Consider the following 5,444-nt stretch of genomic DNA (forward strand, 5'->3'; position numbering starts at 1 on the left):
CCAGAGGAAATGTTTAAATGCTTTAATCCTACCTTTTTTTTTTAGCTATTGTTCTGCGTCTAGTTTTCAGATAGAAACTTACGGTCTATCCAATGTGCTATTCCTGATCTTGAAATCAATCTCTGGAGCCATTCCTCTTTATGCATGTTTCATAAGGTTGTTCATTATTTAGAGAAATGTGCCAGGCGTTAGTTAGGTGATATTTTATTTTTCCTTGTTTTCTTTCCTCATTGGGCTATTTTCCTTGTTGGAGCCCCCGGGCTTATAGCATCTTGCTTTTCCAACTAGGGTTGTAGCTTAGCAAGTAATAATAATAATAATAATAATAATAATAATAATAATAATAATAATAATTGAGAGGCGAGGTGAATGCAACTATATTTATTTCAACGGAACATGAGTTTATATACAGCGTCCTGCGAGCAAGAACGTCACAAAAATTCAAACATGAAAAAGCAGGAGCTAGCATGATAACACAGGTTTGTCTATTAACAGTGCAAGGAAGAGAGAGTGATAAGATAAAAAAAAATACATGTACCTCGCGTATTTCATACACGTTTGTACACTGTGAAGGTTTTAAGTTTTTAGATTATCACTCGCTCTTCCCTGCACTGTTAATAGACCATCCTGCGTTATCATGCTAGCTCACATAAAAGAGGAACATGTCTCTCCTGAGTAATATCTCATCATGAAAGACTGATTTTCTTTTCTTATTAATGCATTCTTTATGCATAACTTTCATGGCTCCTTTCTTTTAAACATGACAGCGTTTCAACAATCTTTTCCGTAATTACGTCCTTCCATTTATCACAAAGACATGTTTCCTTTTCATCTTGTATTTCATTTATATAAAATTCCTTCAACAGCTGAAAAATCCATTGAAGAAATTAGCTGCTGAGCGTCCATTTATCTTCTTTCCAGTTATAAAATTATAGATTTGGCTTATTTAATTTATTGTCTTAGAAAATTTGTGCGTTTTGAAATAAAACAAAATTATTTCCAGGGGAAGAGAAAATTAATTATTATTATTATTATTCTGATTATTCTTTATATAATAAGAAAAAGATATGTGTAATCACACTAATCTTTACGTTGATTTGAAAGGTGTTCATAATAGCCTACCCTTAACTGAGTCTGATAAACAAGTTAAGTGTGTAAAATTTTTGTTTTTAGTAATATTAATTTTCCATTACTGCATAACAATTCTGTAGTCCCAATTTCTCCAATCCCTTAGAAACCTTAAATCCCCCCCCCCCCACCTTCCCCCTGAGGGGGCGAAATTTCATTTTGGTCGAGAACCCCTAAATAATGACCCTTATAGGCACACTAAGCTTTTTCTTTTAGGTCTATGGGAGATAAAAATTCTTATAGACCATCTCATTAGCTTTCATAATAAACAAAAGAAAGGAAACCAGATGACTTACTATAAGAATTATTTAAGTAACGCATCTTCAAAGTGCAAAGATGTTATAACTACCACTTACGTGGAAGACAAAAAAGGAATTTATTGTATGTAAGACTTGAATTTGCCTAATAACCATATATTCCCTCTCATGAATGTCCACTTTGATTGTCAAGAATTTCGAATATTTATCTTGAGGATTTCATTACCTATTGTTAGTGCATATTTAACTTTTGAATACTTTCGTTTGAGGTGAATATGCAGCAGGACTTTCTAAGATCTGTCTATTTGTTATCTGAAACAGAGAAAAATTTTTTTGGGGAAACGTTCAAACTTAGAGCAAATGTTTTTATGTTTAACAGGTTGTCATAAGTCTCTTTATATAGTATATAATATATATGAAAGGCCTTTTTTTACTGTTCTTAAGATATTTTATTTCAATTGTTCTTTACTTTTCCAGTTTATTTCCTTATTTCCTTTCTTCACTGGGCTATTTCTTTTTCTTTTGGAGCCCTTGGGCTTATAGTATCCTGCTTTTCCAACTAGGATTGTAGCTTATCTAATAATAATAATAATAATAATAATAATAATAATAATAATAATAATAATAATAATAATAATAATAGGGATCGTTAGGCCCTTTTGCTAAATTACCTGTTCTCCGGGTGCCAGCTTTATGCAATCATAATTGCGAACGTATTATATTCTACTAGTCTATGCATGTAGTTTGCTTATTGCTTTGTTGTGCTAATTTGTGTTCTGGGTATAAAGAGAATTTCAATCGCTCTCTCAACTCAAAAGTTGTTAAGGTTGAAAAGAATTCCTAAATCCTAATTCAATTTATAGGCTTGTCATTTTTTCATTTTCGGATATATTAATGTTAGAAAAGCAAGATGCTATAAGCCCATGGGCTCCAACAGGGAAAGTAGCCCAGTGAGGAAAGGAAACTTGGAAAAATAAAATATTTTAAGAACAGTAACAACATTAAAAGAAATATTTCCAATATAAAATCTAAAAACTTTAACAAAACAAGAAGAAGAGAAATTAGATAGAATAGAGTGCCCAAGTGTACCCTCAAGCAAGAGAACTCTAACCCAAGACAGTGGAAGACTATAGTACAGAGGCTATAGCACTACCCAAGACTAGAGAACAATGGTTTGATTTTGGAATGTCCTTCTCCTAGAAGAGCTGCTTACCATAGCTAAAAGAGTCTCTTCTACCTTTACCAAGAGGAAAGTGGCCACTGAACAATTACAGTGCAGTAACCCTTTGGGTAAAGAGGAATTGTTTGGTAATCTCAGTGTTGTCAGGTATATGAGGACAGAGGAGAGTCTGTAAAGAATAGGCCAGACTATTCAATGTATGTGTAGGCAAAAGGAAAGTGAACCGCAACCAGAGAGAAGAACTAAATTATTTCTAAATCACGCAAGCACTTAAAAGCATATTGCAAGCGATTTTATTAAGTTTAAATAATAAAAAAAAAAAACTAAGTCACTTAAAGTAGATTGCCTCTAAAGGATTTGCTTAATCAGCTCAGCTTATTTTTCAAATAGGTCATCAACACAGGATCATGATGTGATATTCCCGTTTGAAAAGATTCATTTCTCAATTAATTCAGAGGATATTATATATTAAAGACGCTAAACAGATTAGGATATTCGAAATGATATAATCCATGTAGCTAAATTTCATGATCGCATAATGATCAGTACCTACAATCAATGCGATAATCCCTTCATTTAAAACTTATCAGATAATCGTATCAGAAAGCCTACACGAACAAATTAATCTCCTGTTTATTTTTTTGTTTCAATAAATGAGACTGTGTGAGTAATTAGTGTACCAAAGACAGATTGTAAAGCTAATCCATCATAAGCTACAGCAACTTTAACGATAACACTACATTCACTCAACTACAAGAGAAACTAGAGGGGCACTCAGTTGAGAGCATACCATCGCCACGCCAAGCAGTCTTATTTAACTCTTAACTCCATTACGTGCCTGAAATCTGCAGCAAAAAAAAACAATGGATGGAGAGAAAAGGCAAGAGTAGTTAAAACATACAGTTCACTACTCCTGTAGGATACGGCAGAGCTTCCGCTTACTTCATATCCTTGTACTTCACATAATATTTCGATGACAAAACAAAGTTTTATCTTAAGAGTAAAGCTTCAGATGTTCTTACTTGCATTGCTGATTTTTGTCATTGCTCTTCACCATCTACTGTTTTCTTACATAATTTTCGTCTTGGGTAGTACCTGAGAATATATGACCAGTACCAAATATGTGTCGCTTAATTAAGAAGGGTGGGAATGAGTGTTTCAATATCCCCATGTACATGTTTATCCAAACCAATTAGCATATGCACTTGTTACATATAATATACTTAGAATACAAGTTGCATTACAAAAAAATGTGAAACTTTTTCGTACATATCAAAATATTCTTACTTAAGTAAGGTTGATTCACACGCATTTAAAAGGAATGGAAATTAATTTTCAAGACAATAAGCTTACTTCTACAAAAGGTTGAAGATTTTTTACTCATGACTCATGGAATATATTGACAATAGATATGTCTTTATGAATTTTTAAGTTAGTTTTATCTTTTATATTTTGTCCCTAAACACTAACTTTTACTTGCAGATGATGCCATTCTCTCAACGATGGTCCCATCATCTGCGGATGCTAAAATCTCTTAGCAGGTATTCATCTAGAATTTCTTAATAGAGAACCGTACCAAACCTCAAATTACGATTGTTTCATGATCTAGAGTAGATCAAGGATTCCTCCTCTTAACAGCACATATTTTATTTGCAATATTTCTTCATCTACAGTATATGCAATTCTTATAAGGAATTAGGTCTAAGTAATGTTATTATCATTATTATTATTATTATCATTATTATTATTATTATTATTATTATTATTATTATTATTATTATTATTATTTTTGTTGTTGTTTATTGTTGTTGTTGTTGTTGTTGTTGTTGTTGTTAGCTAAGCTGCAACCTCAGCTGAAAAAGTAGGATGATATAAGCCCTAGAATCTCAACAGGGAAACATAGCCCACTGAGCAAAGGAAATAAGGAAACAGATGAACTATGAGAAGTAATGAATAAAGAATATAAAATATCTTAAGATCAATAACAACGTTAAAATAGATCTGACATATATAAACTATGAAGAAAGACTTATGTCAGCCTCTTCAACATAAAAACATTCGCTAATTGGAATTCTGAAGTTCCACCGATGTAACTTCCTGACTAGGAAGATCATTCCACAATCTGATCACAGCGGGAATAAAACTTATAAAATACTGTGTAGTGTTGAGCCTTATGATGGGAAAAGCAAGACTATTAGAATTAACTGCATACCTAGTACTACGCTTCAGGTTACATTCAGGAAAAATATCCTACCTATTTTCTCTTCCTCTTCAGGATGCTAGATACCTCGTAATCAATCAATCAATCTCTTCCTCTTGGTTTCTTAAATAGTGTGTTAGGCAGGCTTTATAGAAAGCCCTTAGATGTCTGGTGTTTTATCAAGAAGTTGTCTTTTCCGTATCTGTTTCTTTATCTTTCTCCCTGGATATTCGTTTTCATAACCATCGTTACTGTCCTTCTTTTAAATGAAGTGGCTATCCTGGAGGGTACTAACCCTTGCCCGGTGTGTCGGCTTCGTCATGTTAAAAATTTCATCCGACATTTTGTCTTTTTGTCTATGCGTTATGAGTCGCTTTACATATATTTATGTGCATGTTGTTTTTATCAATATTATTAAGCTTGCTTTCAAGTTTGCTGAGACTTCTTTAATGCTTTTAATTCTCATTCTATCTAGAGATATTGAGCAAAATCTGGGAGACTGGGACCAGTGCGTCCTAGACATCGTCTGTGTTGTCTTATGTATTGCACTATTCGTTGACTGCTTGCCAATACTAGAGAGACCTTACAGTTGCCTCCAAACAGTACGATATTCTGTTATGTTCAGAAACTTTGGTTTCTCAAGGAAGTATTTGTCTGAGCTCCTTATTCCAGGAATTAA

Source organism: Palaemon carinicauda, chromosome 26 (genome assembly GCF_036898095.1).
Source record: "Palaemon carinicauda isolate YSFRI2023 chromosome 26, ASM3689809v2, whole genome shotgun sequence".
Lineage (NCBI taxonomy): Eukaryota > Metazoa > Arthropoda > Malacostraca > Decapoda > Palaemonidae > Palaemon > Palaemon carinicauda.